The 15233-nt window shown below is 46.1% G+C and overlaps 1 protein-coding gene across 1 annotated transcript in view; it reads right to left on the bottom strand.

Moving 5' to 3' along the window:
- The window catches only part of CDH4 (cadherin 4), a 466474-nt gene that overhangs the window by 66776 nt on the left and 384465 nt on the right, over positions 1-15233 (bottom strand). The gene's annotated exons all lie outside the window — the stretch shown is intronic.

The following is a 15233-nucleotide window of genomic DNA, read 5'->3' as shown; positions in this document are numbered from 1 at the left end:
CATTTCTGAGAATACAGGCATACATTCAGTCAGTAACTCTTGACACCAGAAATAAAATATATTTTGCTTTATTAAGTAATTCAGATTAAGAAGAGTGTACGCAGGGCAGGAACCACTCTATCGAAGCACAAGCAATAGGCAGAGAAAATAATAACACTTGTCTATGCGGGCTGAAGCTATCTAGCTAGACATTAAAAGGCTTGTTAACTTGCATCTTGGATGTAGCTTCCAGGCGTGTTGCTTATACTCACAGACTTAGTAAAGGAAGTTGTGGAGAAACGCCCTTTTGCTTTGGGGAGTTAACTTTCTATGGGCTGCAGAGGGGAGGGGCCAGTTCTGGAATAGAATGTGATTGGAGGGAGAGCGAGTCAGTTGGTGGAGGGGAGTTGGAAGTTGACAGTTGGTGGCTGGGGAGTGGAGGGAGAGATGGCTCTGAGGGGAGAGGTAGATCTAGTGTAACCCCAGGTATCAAAGGATCGTGCCTGCCCTACACAACATCTAATTGGGGCATGAGGGAGATAGAGTAGTGGTTTCTGTTTCTGTTTTATTATTCCTTCCGTTCACTGTATATTTGCCTGTGTATAGTGAGAAGTTAAATAAATGAGTTTTGGAATTTATGAAGAAAGCTCTTCTGTTCCACATAGTCCCCCAACCGCTTGGGCCCACTAGCAGAGGAGGGAGGTTAGGACTGGAGGTTGTCCCACCTAACCAGGACCCCATACAGGGACAGGGGTGGCAGCAACTACCCGGAGACAGGAAAGGGAGACAGCCCCTTCAGGTGCCTGGCCAGAGGCAAAAAGGGAGGGGTAGGCAAAGCGGGGTCTACCAGTGGGAGGAAAGGCCCCGTTTCACCACAGAAGTCTAAAACTATGCCAGGCTGTTCTGGTCATCTCGGTATCTAGCATGGAGCAAAGAACCTCTTTCACATGGTGGTAGATTGATTCTGAATAGAGATGGCTGTGAGCAGCCATCTTTGCAAGAACTGTTAGCCAGTCAGGGCACACTTAGATAATGTGCAGTGCTATCTTGAGAAACTGAGGAGGATAGATGGAGGCTGATTCTCCCTGCCGTCGAAGGATGTTTCCATTGGGAGCAAACCAGCTCCAGGTGCAACTAATCAGGAGGCCTGCATTCTTTCTCAAAGACCAAGCTGAACTTGGGCTTGTGGAAACTTGCATTCCTGAACCAAAGTCACACAAACAGGTTAGCCAGCCATATAGGATTTTAAAGGCTGGTCTTGATACCATTGCATGGTGGCCTCCCATCCAAGTACTAAGCAGGGCTGACCCTGCATAGCTTCTGAGATCTGATGAGATCAGGCTAGCCTGGACCATACAGGTCAGGGTAAAACAGCATTAGGCAGCCTAAAATAAGCCCTCGGGCTAGAGGTAGACAATAGAAACAGCTTGAAAAAAATGAAACCCTTTAAACTAGTGCTGGGAAATTCCAGGAGACCGGGGAATATAGCCTGGGGAGGATGGTGTTTAGGGAGGGTGGGGACCTCAGCAAGGTATAATGTCACAGAGTCTACCCTCCAAAGCAGCCATTTTCTCCAGGGGAATTGATCTCTCTCTTGTCTGGAGATCAGCTGTAATTCTGGGAGATCTCCAGGCCCAACCTGGAGGTTAGCAACCCCAGTTCATGAAGATGAGTGTACACCTGGAATCAGGTAAGAGGAATAGCTTGAGAGGGTTGTTTTGAGTGGGAATATGGCCATCAGGGAAAGGGTTAAGTGGTACTTCCTCTTCGCCTCTCCTTTGCTCAAAATGGTTGCTTCTGAGGCTACATTTTGGTTTAACAATCAAACAAATTGTTGGGGATTTGTTGCATCGGGTGCTGATTCTGTTTTTTGGTACTTTTAATTGACACTTTGAGCAAGTGGGGAAATGTCAGATGTGCGATTTCGAAGGTGTGTGTGACTTTCTAATGAAGTATAACTGGAACACAATTTTCACACAACCATCAGTCATGTGGTAACTGCAGGTAAAGCTCTTGAAAATCCTGCAAATTGCCAACTTCCCACAAATGCCATCTTTCCGAATCAAGAAAAAGATGCAAGGGTAACAAACAAGTAGTTCATCTACCACAGCTTCCAAATGGAAGCCTTTCTATGCTTAGCATATGTCCATCAACACTACACAGAGTCACAGAAGAAATAAATGAATAAGTGAAAAACCATACATTCTTTTGCTGGTGGTGATAGCGAAGGAAAGAGATCTTGGGGTGGTAGAGGACAGTTCAATAAAAACATTGACTCACTTACATGACAGTGGCCAACATGGGCCATTTTCACATGCCTAAAATATTTGGAAAACCGTGCAAAACTCATGACACAACGGTGTCTTCATAGCGTGATTTTCCATTTTATGGCACAATTTCCGACGTCATCTTGCCATTAAATGGGAAATCACGCTATGAAGATGCCGTCGTGCCGTGAGTTTTGCGTGATTTTCCAGAGGTGCTTACTGTTGTATGAAAATGGCCAAGGCAATCTCCATGTTAGGATTTATGAAGAAAGGGCTTAAAAATAAAATGGCCAATATTGTAATGCCTGTATCTGTGATGTGGCCACATTTGGACTACGGTATACTGCATACAGTTCTGCTCATCATATATCGTTAGAAAATGCAAACAATGGAAAAAACGCAGAAGCCAGCAACCAAGACGAATAAGGGGTTGGAGCATGTGTGCTATTAGGAAAGGCTAAAGAGTCAGGGTCTTTAGATAAAAAATAACTAGGGAGGAGACATGATAGAAGATTATGAAATTATACATGCAGTACTGAAAGTGGATACAGAGAATTTTTCTTCCCTTTCCCATAATACTAGAATTCCAGAGTGCGCAATGACCTTGATGGGCAATAGACTCAGGATGGAGAAAAGGAATTACTTAGCTTCAGCCTTAGTTGAGGGGCACAAGCATTCATGACTTTAAAGCAGATTAGATAGATTCATGAAGGCATCAAGGCAACTAAGGGAAACCTCCATATTCAGAGGCAGTCAATTTCTGAATACCAGAGCAATATTAAGGGAATGCTTTGGCTTCTACGCCCAGTTTGTTGGCCTCCAGGACAACTCGTTGTCTGCTCTGTGATGTAGGATGCTGGACCGCTGGGCTGATCCAGTAGGGCTCGTCTTACGTTCTTGCCAGATCAGATCGAGATCTCCAAGAGATCAGTCTCCATGAGAAGGTAGCTTGGGTGCCTGGGAAGTTCACAAGCAGGTTATGAAGGCCATAGACCTCTCCTGTACGTTACTACATCCCCTGGATACACTGTCTCTGAATCTGGAGGTTACACGGGGCTGTCATAGCCATTGTTAGGCCGGTCTTCCATGACTCTCTCTTAATTCTTTGAGGGGAAAGAACTCCCCTTAAGCCAACAACCACTGTGATGGGGAATTTGCTAAAGTATATATATTCTATGCAAACAAGCTGCAGTACTTCTAGCCAATCAGTTTCACTGAGGGCCAAGCTACAAGTGACGAATGACACTTGAATGGCAAGTGGATCGAGTGGAGCACAAGTGAACAGGGAGAAATACACTTGCCGTTCAAGTGTCAGTCGTCACTTGTAGCTTGGCCTTGAGTGTTGTCCCAGTGTATTCTATTATTATGAGCAGGGGCCGAGGGCATCTCTTTATTCACTTTGTTGTGATCCTTGCCCCAAAAGACTTACCGTGCAATCCTAATCAAAGTTACTCCAGTCTAAGCCCATGGGTTTAGACTGGAGTAACTCTGCTTGGGATTGCACTGTCTATATTTTGTCACCATGGGAGTGATAAACGGAGCAGGTCTGCACATACAACCGAGTAGCCATTGACAGTGGCCCACCAAGATGTTGCTTTTGTGATTGCAGCCAAAATTGGAGGGTTATTGAATTGCTGGTGGGCTCTAGGTCTCCTGCATTGCATTCAACCACTTGCAACTTCATTCCCCAAAACCATCAGTTAAATATATTTTGGGTAGCAGGGCTGTAGAAGACAAGGACAGCTACTGCCTGGGTCCAAGGCAGTCTCCGTCAGGGCTCCCATCGGAGTTTGTCTTGAGAAGCTGGGCCTGGTAGGGACAGCAGAGAAGAAGGTGTGCCCCCTAGCTCCCATGTTGTGAAGGTCTGGCACTAGGACTCCTGGCAGCCCCCAACCCCCTCCACTGCTTGGTAGGAGGGTGGGAGAAAAATGCTAAAAAGAGAATCGCTGTTGCTCTGATGGCATGATGTAACTTCTGGGATGAACATGGAAGTTATGGCAATCATCTCAATCCTGATGCTCTAGGATTCCACTGAAACTCTATAGTTTTAAAATAGAGCTTCTGTAGAATCCTAGAGTGACACCCTGATACAATGACATCACTTTGGGAGTCATGCCAGAAGTGATGTCATACTGTCAGAGCAATACTTTAAAATGTTTCTTGGCTGGCAAACCTATGTGGACCCTGTGATGGAGGCAGGGGAGGAGGGTGCTTGGGGTCAGCAAAATACATTCAGCTGGCTCTGCTGTTGTGCCCTTCCCAGTCAGAGTAGACAATATTGAGCTGGATGGTCTGGGCATCTTTGTGTGTTCATATGCTGGTGAGTTTAATTAGGCTTGGGGAGTTACAATTCGTGCAACAGTGAGAAGGGAGAGATGCTTTCGGCAAAGAAACAGGGGAAGTATACAAGCGACAAAGGTAACAGGTGCATGTAGTTAGAAGCCTTCTTCTACAACTTGCTTGACCTTTGAATTTAGTGTTGCCGATTTGCAGGTAGGGCCTGGAGCAGAGGCATAGCGTGGGGGGGGGGGTGGCAGGGGGCAGCCGCCCCGGGCACAAAATTTTGAGGGGACTCCACATCCATGCCCCCCTCGGGAGTGCACCTTCGGTGCTGTCGCCCACCTCGGCACCCAGCAAGCTAGGTGCTCAGGTGGCACGGCAGGCAGGAAGGTGAGTGGGGAGGCAGGCCGCCTCCCCGCTTGCCTTCTCATCCCTTCACCGCTGCTGCCCACCTCAGTGCCCAGCAAGCTGGGCGCTCAGGCGGTGTGGCAGGTGGGGAGGCGAGCAGAGAGGTGGGCCACCTCCCCACTCGCCTTCCCACCCCTTACCTTACCTCTTTGCTGCAGCCATCCGCGCCGCTGCCGTCAGCTCAGCGCCCAGTGGTGGCATAGGCAGCTGCGGCGAAGTAGTAAGGGATGGGGAGCATCCCAAACCACAGGAATGCTCCTGGGTGAGGGGAGGGGGGTGCAGGGCTGAAGCATGTGCATATGTGTTGTGCACGCACATAAGGCAAAGGTCACCACCACCTGCCCCAGGCACCCATGGACCACGCTACACCACTGGCCTGGAGCTCTCCTGGAATTACAACTGATCTCCAGACTACAGATACCTGTCCTCCTGGATAAAATGGCTATTTTGGAGGGTGGACTTTATGGAATTATGCCCTGTTGAGTTCCCTCCCCTCCCCAAACCCCGCCCTCCCCAGACTCCACCCCCAAATTTCCAGGAATTTCCTAACCTGCACCTGGCAACCCTATTTTGTTTTTATACACTGTCCCATTTTTTGTTCCTCCTTTTAAGATTGTTCTGCCCGCTGCTCCATATTTAATTCATATTGCCAACAGCTACGGCACATTCAAGCAGGGCAGAGGAATAACATGTTCCGTTAGATTGTGCCATGTATCTGCTTCTGCTATCAATCATATTTGAAGGCAACTCAAAAGACTCTGGGGAGATTAGTTAAGGCAGGCCCGTCTCTTGCTAAGCCCATGCTGGTTATCTGGATTCTGAAGCAACTATGTGAGATTAATGTTATTTCAAATTCTACTGTTGATAACATTGATGCACTTTCGGATTCAGCAGACAACTAATATGCTACTTGTAATTTTTGGCTGTGTCTTTCATGTTTTCAAAAGCCTGTCATGTCAGGAGTTGATGAAACCTGTATCGTTTCCAGTGACAAAGCTATACTGGTTGTTACAAATGCTTCAAGAGCCCTGCTGGGTCATCTAGGATCCATTTGGTTTAGAATCTTGTCAACCAGATGCCTCCAGAGAGAGGCACCAGGAATGCTTGAAGGCAGGAATTCTCAGGCCAATATGGCTCTCTTACAACAACAACAACAACAACAACAACAACAACAACAACAACAACAACAACAACAACAACAACAACAACAACAACAGCCGCAGCCGCAGCCGCAGCCGCAGCCGCAGCCGCAGCCGCAGCCGCAGCCGCAGCCGCAGCCGCAGCCGCAGCCGCAGCACTTACATGCCACTCTTCTAGACAGATTAGTGCCCGATTCAGAGAGGTAAACAAGTCAGTGTTATTATTATCCCCACAGTACAGCTGAGGAGCTGGGCTGAGAGGAGTGGCATATCCAAAGCCACCTGTATAGCTCATGGCAGTCATGGGATTCCAACCAGCAGACTGCTGATTCACAGCCCAGCCACTTAACCACTGTGCTACAGCAGTTCTTTCCAGCAAAAAGTATTCAGTGGCGTGCTGTTTTGCATACAACTACACCATTTAGCCATAACCTGACCTCAGAACCCTTTGGCATCTAAAGTCATCATACCTGAGAAATCCCGAATAAAACCACAGCAACAAATGGTCTGGTACCTGAAGGACTGTGTTGAGCACAACTGCCCTCCCATAACTTATACCAAAAGGGTGTAATGGTCAGTGCTGGATTATACCTGGGGAGACCTCTCCCTACTCTGTCATGAAGTGCATGTTATAACCTTGGAGGCAGTCATTCTCACCTGGTCTAAACCTGAAGCAGAACCGGGCAGGCAAATTCTGACACAGTACAATGAGCCGTGCCACATCAGGCGATAAAAACTCCCTACAAATTAAAAATTATCATGTTGGCGAGAAAGTTCCTACCCTAGCCTTTTGCATGCTCTGCTAATGTTCCACTTATAGGAAATTATCAATCAATTTTTTTCTTTCTTTTTGCTTCCTCTTGTTTCCTTTTTAATCTTTACTTGCTTTTAAAAATCTTTTAATAACATTTATTGGGAAAATAATCAATCTAGAGAAATGTTCTACCACCTCCACAATCAGCCACCTCATTTTCCTGTTCTTACGCAGTCGAGTCATCAGTGGCTATAATGGAGTCAGTTGGTTTGGTGAAGTGACATGCCTTGTCAAAACTGGTTCAGTGAACTGACACGCCTTGTCAAAACTTAAACCCACAATTAACTCTTTCTTTTTTTAAAAAAATAAAGCACCAAAAGTGGAGAGAAATTAAAAATTAGTAGGTCAGGGAGAAAGTTTTGGATTTTTTTTTAAAAAAAACCCTAACTTTGTGCTGTCATTTCCACAAACCAAAGTCCTCTGTCTTGGCCCAAATAAAGAGAGTCCCACACAATGTCCAGTGGGCATTTCTTAGTCCGGTTGTATTCCTGCACAGCGGTGCCCTTAAGAGCCACCTCTCCCTCCATTCCTTAACCTACGAAATGAAACGGGCTATTCTTAGTGATGACCTGTTGTAACCTTGTCCTGTTTCATTTCTTCAGAAAAACTTGACTTCTCCCAAATGACGGCAGTTTCAATCGATTCTCGGCTCTTTTGTGACTGTAACACGAAGCCTGTTTGAAGAGTTCATCTGAGTCAACTAATTCAGAGAACCGCAGACTTGAACTTAAGGGTTCTAAGATCGGCACCCCCTTTGCAACAGCAGAATTTCCAAGACTTCAACTAGAGGTGACAGATCTCCCTTTTGCCTCTACCCCCCCTTTTTTTTGCTAAATTGTATTTTACAGGGTGGTCAGGGATGGCTGGTGGATTTTATGGGCTCTTGGATACAGGCTGTACATGGCCCCCTACAACTGCAGTGCCCTTCTGTTTTCCCCAGTTGCAGTTCTCTTCTTTCTTCCCATTTGCAGCTAGGCTTGCTATTTGCCCCTCTGGCAGTCAGTAAACTCCAATCGCTTCACCCTCCTGAAATAGAGGAGCGGGAGGAAAAAATGCTCAAAAATGGCCTCCATAATGTTGCTCTAGGAATTACTCCAAGCCTTTATGGTCTTTACCATAGAATTTGGGGGAAATTCCTAGAGTGTGACCTGATATGACATCACATCCTCCCTAAACTCCATCCTCTCCAGGCACTGTTCTTGAAATCTTCCATCATTTGCCAAGGCAGTATGGGCAACCTTATCTCCAGCTACACCATAGGGGGCAGAGCACAACTCCCTTTCCAGTCCTATCTGTCCCACTGCTTGCAGCAGCTCTAAAAGGACCAGGGTTCCATTCCCTTTCAGCATACTACCCAATAAAAATGGGAGACTCTCTCATAGGTCCCTTTGATGACCCCCTGAGTGATCATCCATTTCACACAGCAGAGCACATTTCACGCAGCAGAGCACATTATTCTGTTGTCTTCACTGGCTGCATTTAAGGAGGAGTGCAAGACAGTCCTATTTCAGAGAGCAATTGGTGGAGGGTTAACTGTTTTGGCAGTCTGAGCTTCATTTTTATGCTGTACATTTTCAATCTGCATATCATTTTCATTTCTGTTAATTTTATGTCCTTTCCACTTCTTGTTGTGCTGTTAACCACCAGAAGTCTAAGGAAATAAGGGCATGCTATATATATCTGTTATCTTTTAAGGACCCTAATAAAAAACGTTCACCTTCTTCTTTAGGGACGTTTCAGATATCTCGACTTATTCCACAGGTGAGACAAAGTCTGTCTTAGCAGCTTGGGAGGTCAAGGAGCAGATTGTTCCTGAAGAACAATGGGAAATAGTCTTGGTTCACAAGCTGACTCTTGCCCTTGGGGGCCCAAATGGCAGGCTTAGAAGGCATTCCTCAGAATCTTCTGGGTCCCTTTTCTAGCCAGGTGTTATCACAACTCTCTGCTGGTCTACTGGGATAAGCCATGGATCTCACATTCACTCCATCCTGTCCAACTCCATCCGCATAAACCATAATGTTTGAACGTAGCAAAGGCTGTTGGCGCTTAAATCATACATGGTTAGGAGCAATTTTATACAACAGTGTCTGAAATCGAGAGCTATCCCCCATCCAATTCTATGACCAGAAATGTGAGATTAGCATCTATCAACGTGTGCTTAATTTGCATAATTGAGTAATTTGAGCAGCTCCTTTGGAGAGGCAGCAGAGAAATGTTCTAAATAAACAATTACACTTCGGTTGCACTTCGGGGTGTGTGGGAGGTGCCGGGTGTTTGTAGAATTCAGAATGTTTTGTTTTTAACCCCCTTCCAACTCTTCAGGGCTAAATAGGTAAAATCCAGATTTGCTAAACACCCCTTGTTATTTCATTCAGTGAAGATCATTGCTTCTAACACAGTGGTAGCAAAGTTTCGCATAGCAGCCATCCCATAATGTTCGCCATCGACCTCCCATAATGTTTGCAATCATGGATCCTGTGCTTGCTCGGTACTACAAATTGCATCATTGCACAATCATAGCGGTAAGATTCATCGAGTACGTCTTTATCCAGCCATTCTCCAAGAAGCTCAGACTTGGCTCTTCCGTCCCTATTTTATCCTAACTGCTGTCCTGTCAGGTAGGTTAGGCTCAAAGAGTACGACTGGCCCAAGATCATCCAGCAAGCTTCCACTGCAGTGTGGGGATTTGAAACAAAGATCCTAGCCTGGCACTCTAACCATTACACATACTGCCTCTCAAATCTGCCCACACCTATGAATTTATTTGTCAGCAGAGTGGTTGATCATTTTGTCTTCAATGGGCTAAGAACAAAGTCCAAGTGGACAGAAACAGAACAGGAGGCAGGGAGCTGGGAGCTGAGAGCAGGAAGCCAAGAGCAAGCAGCTGGTTTTTAGGAACAAGGGGGTGTCAGATTGCCAGTCGAAGGCAGCCAAGGGCTGGCAACTCCTGGGAGCTTCTGAAGGTGGAGTCAGAAATCACAAAGCACTGCATGACATCACTTCTGGTTAGTTATGCCACCGGAAGTGATGTTGCAGCATTGCTGCAATGGCACTTTCCCTCTCCACTCCTTCCTTCTCTAGTGGAGACCTGGTCCCCCTAAGTCTAAGTCGGGTATGAGCTGGCTGGATTTTAAATGAGCAGTAACAAGCTTTCCCAATAAAATGATGGGGGTAGTTGGCCCTTTTAGCACTTACTGTTTCAACCAGCATTTATGAGCATTCACCGTGATTGCAACGGCTTCAGCATGGCACCCTCACATTCCACACTGTCTGAGGCAGTTTCGATTTGGCGTCTTGTTTTTTATTTTAGATGGGCTTTGAAGCCTCGGCACAGTATGGGCTTTCAGGGCTTTGCAATTCACATCGCGCTTTTTAAAAACTTTGAGTAGGCACAGTAATGTTGCAATGTTGGAACCATCCCCTTCCCCCCCCTCCCGCCCTGTATTTGCTGATTGAGCTGTCTCATGCCCACTGGAGAGGCAATAGCTCTGGGGGGAATCATGTACTTTCATGCTTGTTCCACTCTCATTTATTTTTTTAAAGCCAAGCCAGGAAAGGGTTAAAATGCTGCTGCTTCATCCCTTCCCGGCAGCTTCCCTGCAGCTTTGTTTCCAAAGGGCTGTGCAAAATGCTTGGGGTTTTTTTTTTCCCTTTGGCAAAGCCCGAAACATGCCTGAGAGGGAAGGAAAAGCAGCCATTTAACCTTTCCCTGGATTTTAAAGCCAGCAGGGGACAAGCACTAGCAGCAATGTTAGGAATTGTTCCTAGCTTTGAAAAAAAAATATGCAAGAGAGTGCTTGCATACCCAGGAGGAAGGAAGCCAACAGAGAAGCAGCCTCATGACCGTTACCTCGCTTTACTGAAAAAAATGATGGAAAAGGAGTTCTGAGTTGGTTGGGAGTGCTTAATTCCCCACAGACTAATCAGCTCCCCGAGAAAAGGAGAGGGGGAGAAGAGAAGCCGAAGGAGAAGATAGAGTTCGCATTATCGGGCCAGACACAACTTGGCAGCAGCTTCAAAATAACATCGCGGGATGTCCGCAGGGGGAAAAATCGGGGATACCATGGACAAACATCAGTACTACGTCCCATGACTGCCTTGCAAGTGTGAAACTCTTGCAAACATGGGAAGCAAAACAGATACTGAAACGCTTTAAAGTCCCAGTGTAAAAAGGACCAGAGGTTCCACTTCCTACCCCAGGCCAAAAGGGGCAATTGGAGATGATTTCTATGGATCACCCAAGTTGAATTGGAACATAGAATTTTTCTTGCATTACAGATGCTAATTTTACTCACTTCGCACCCATGTTCTATCCAGCTAATTACAACATGTATCATAGCCAGCTTCCTGACAATCTAATTTACAATATCCCTCCCACCCTCTGCCTGGTCTTTGACTCTTGAACGTTCACACCCAGAAAATCTTGTTGGTCTCTAAGATGCTACTAGATGCAAACCTTGCATTTCCATACCCTTTTCTCATCTGTAGCTGAAAATGACAAGGAAGGACATTTTACTACTCGGGGGCTGGGTTAAACTCAAGGATTGCCAGTTGTTGACATCTACACTATCATAAATCAGAGCAGACCACTGAACCAGCAGTTGTGGCATCAATGGCACACTCTGAAATATCTCCCTAGCAATGCTTTGTTATCACAGATAGACACCCTTGGTAGGAAATCACCAATTTAGCACATACAGCAATTTAGGCATATGAAGAGATGCCATTTGCTGTACCTATTAAACAGGTTCTATTGAAAAATATGCACGAAGACCTTCTGGCACAATGTGGCAAGTGTAAATTATGCAGGCAGTTAAAACATAAAGTTGAGAAATCCATCTCCACGTTGATTTAGGCACAGACGAAAGGAGGAGTAGGTTTGCATTAACCTTTTACTGGGAAATGGTACCTTTATCTGCATTTAAAAGCCTATTAAGTGAGGAGCCCTTTAATCAGGCTTCTTGGCTTTGGGGGCTTTGCACGGTCTCATGGAAATGCCTGGAGTCTGCCTTCTGGAACACAATAGCCTTTCATCTGTAACCCAGCACTCCTGTACATTCAGACCGTGATACTATCACCTTGTTAGGAAGAAAAATTGTGAATTTATCCCAAATGGGATCTCATCCCAGGCTCCGTGATGGAGCTTCTGTGGCAATGACCTTTAACAGCCGTTCAGGCTCCACAATAGAAGATCTTTATCTCACGTTCTGGTGGGGAAAAGTGCATGTTAAAACTCTGATCTGTTTTTTTTTTTTAAAAAAAGCAGGGGCTTCCATTTTCAAATGTTCTCAAGCTCACTTTCTCATCCAACAGCCCTTTGTTTTCGACCCGTAAAATAGATAGCAAGAAATGGGAGCTGCGTTGATGCTGCTCGGGGGAAACTTTGATGGCTGGGTGTAAACGAACGGAGGTGCTTCAGTGAGAAACGTTTGAATTAGTTAAAGCAGCCCAGTGAATGGAAAGCTCAGATAATGTCATTTTTCTTGGAAAACAGCGCTCTGATTCTGAGTCACATCCAAATTCTGAGCCCGGCTAACTGAAAGATGAGACTGGAGCACTTCATGCAGATCGAGCATGTTTATATATTTATTCTGCTTCTGCCCAAAAAAAGGTGGTAGTGGTCATGCCACAGTGCATTTTTAGCGGTGTGCTTTATGGCAGTTTCTTGCAGTTTTGCAGCAATGCGGCCAATTGCTGTTTTACATTCAAAGGACTCGGGAGGAGGAATAAGGCCCCAAGGACAACATACTTGCTTTGTTGTTTGTTTGCACAAGTATACGTTCTGTCCTGGATCTTGTCTTCTAAGTAAACCTCTTTAAGCGCATAAGCATATGCCGCCTTGATGCAGCTATTAGTGACCTATTTACTTTATCACTTTATTTCATCACATTTGCAGATGGCTAGATGTCTGCTGATGTATTGGACCGATTCTCATGATCAGTCCTTGAGTCAGTTCTCAGGTACTTCAGATTCACTTCAATTTCAATACAATTCAGAATGGAATAGTCCATGAAGGCACCTTCAGAATGGTATAGGATTGTTGTCTACTGCAGTGATTATTATATGCATCCTGGCTTCACTGTAGGGATGCCAGACCTCCACCAGGAGCGGGGGATCCCCTGCCCCACCCCACCCCTGCTTACCTGGCCAGTGGGAGGGGGGAGCGCACCTCTTGTGTGCACTCCCCTGTGGCACTGCGCGCTCCTGTGCGCTGCAGCCACCTGGATTGGACCCGTTTTGACCCAGATCAGGCCCAGACTGGGGCCACTGCGGAGCGCAGGAGCACTCCCATGCACTGCAGTGGCTCAAAATGGGCCCGATCTGGGCTGAAATGGGCGAGTTTTGGGTTGCTGTGAAGGGCGGGAGTGCTTCCACGCTCCACAGCATCCCCAATCCGGGCCCCTATAGAGCGTGGGCGTGCTCCCAGGGGTGGCATCACACTTGCAGGCGTGCACACATGATTTGCGCACATGTACCCCCTCCCCCCTCGCAGGTAAGTGCCAGGCCCCAATCCCCCACCGGAAGGTTGAGGGGGCCTAGCAACCCTACTTTACTGCATTGTCCTTTACCTAGTAGTTCCCTTTCACCGCTATTTATAGTATACGTTGCCTTAAGCAGTTTGTCGTTTTCACTGTCTTGCATTGTTCACTGAATGTCTTATGCTGTTCAAATACATTGCTTTTATTCTTTCAGGCAGGTAACTGTATTAATCTGTGGTAGAAAATCAGGATTCAAATCCAGTAGCAGCAAAAAGACCAAAAGATTATGAGCTTTCAAGAGTCAAAGTTCCCTTCATCAGATCAAAGGCAACTTGACTCTCGAAAGCTTATACCTTTAAAATCTTGTTGGATTTTAAGGAGCTAATGGACATGAGTATTGTTTTTATTCTGTAATCCACTTTGAATCTCAGTGAGAAAGGTGGGCTATAAATACAATAAATTAATCGATTGGTTAAAAACTTCCCAGCGCCTCCATTTAAAGAATTTCATGCAGAAGGGCTAGGGTTGCCAACCTTCAGGCAAAGGCTGGAGATTTCTCAGAATTACAACTAATCTCCAGTCAACAGAAATCAGATGCCCTGGAGATAATGGAAGGTGGACTGTAAGGCGTTATACTCCTCTGAGGTCCCTCCCCAGGCTCCGCCCCCAACATCTCCAGGAATTTTTCTACTGGGAGTTCACAACCCTAAGTAGGGCTGACAGCTGCTGCTGGGCCAAATAAACAAAGCTGGGCTAGAAAACTAGTAATGCAGCTTTACAAGCCCATATGAAGAACATAGCGTGATCCATGTGGTAATAAACAGCCGCTCAGGGCTGATGCACAGAGGGGCCCCTTGCAAATGAAATGCCACTGGAAACACCATCTGGTTTACCTCACCCTCTTCCTCAATATGGGGCCCAAGCGACAAAGGGCTTGACATGCTGCTCAGTATAGGCCTCCTGTTTACCCACCTTTGGCAGCGAATGACCCACTCCCACCACCTGTTTCCTGCCCCTGAGAAACTGAGGAGTAGGAGTAAAAATGGCCTCCACATAGTGACACTCTAGGAATTTCACCCAGTCTCTACATTAAAGACCACAGAGACTAGAGGAAGCAGTCTAGGAATTCCACCTAGTCTCTACATTAAAGACCACAGAGACTAGAGGAGGCAGTCTAGGAATTTCACCCAGTCTCTACATTAAAGACCACAGAGACTAGAGGAGGCAGTCTAGGAATTTCACCCAGTCTCTACATTAAAGACCACAGAGACTAGAGGAGGCAGTCTAGGAATTTCACCCAGTCTCTACATTAAAGACCACAGAGACTAGAGGAGGCAGTCTAGAGCATCACCCAGAAGCAACATTACATTCTCTTCCCTCCCTAGATATCCTGGCATTTGCCAAGGCACTGTTGGGAACTCTGGCTCAGCACCAAGAGAATACCATCTTCAATCTAGTTGGCCAATGATGGACTGACTTTGGATGGCTACTCATCCTTAAATGTCTCTGGGTGCGTGCCAATATGCTCTAGGTTAATTCAATGGGTTTAGAAGGATGTAACCCAGTATAGGATTGCACTGTTAGAATGTTATAACTCTGTACTCGAAGTGTCTGGACTGGCATGCATCTGATGAAGAGAACTGTGATTCTCGAAAGCTTATGCTACAGTAAAGTTGGTTAGTCTTAAAGGTGCTACTGGACTTTTTTCAATTTTGCTACTACGGACTAACACGGCTAACTCCTCTGGATCTATGGACTGGTTATGTTTGTATCGTGCCCTCGAGTCATAGCTGACTTATGGCAACCCCTAGTGGGGTTTTCATGGCAAGAGACTATCAGAGGTGGTTTGCCATTGCCTGCCTCTGCA

Source organism: Eublepharis macularius, chromosome 5 (genome assembly GCF_028583425.1).
Source record: "Eublepharis macularius isolate TG4126 chromosome 5, MPM_Emac_v1.0, whole genome shotgun sequence".
Taxonomy (NCBI): Eukaryota; Metazoa; Chordata; class Lepidosauria; order Squamata; family Eublepharidae; genus Eublepharis; species Eublepharis macularius.
Note: the sequence above shows the minus strand (reverse complement) of the source record. Positions and strands in the feature narration are given on the sequence as shown.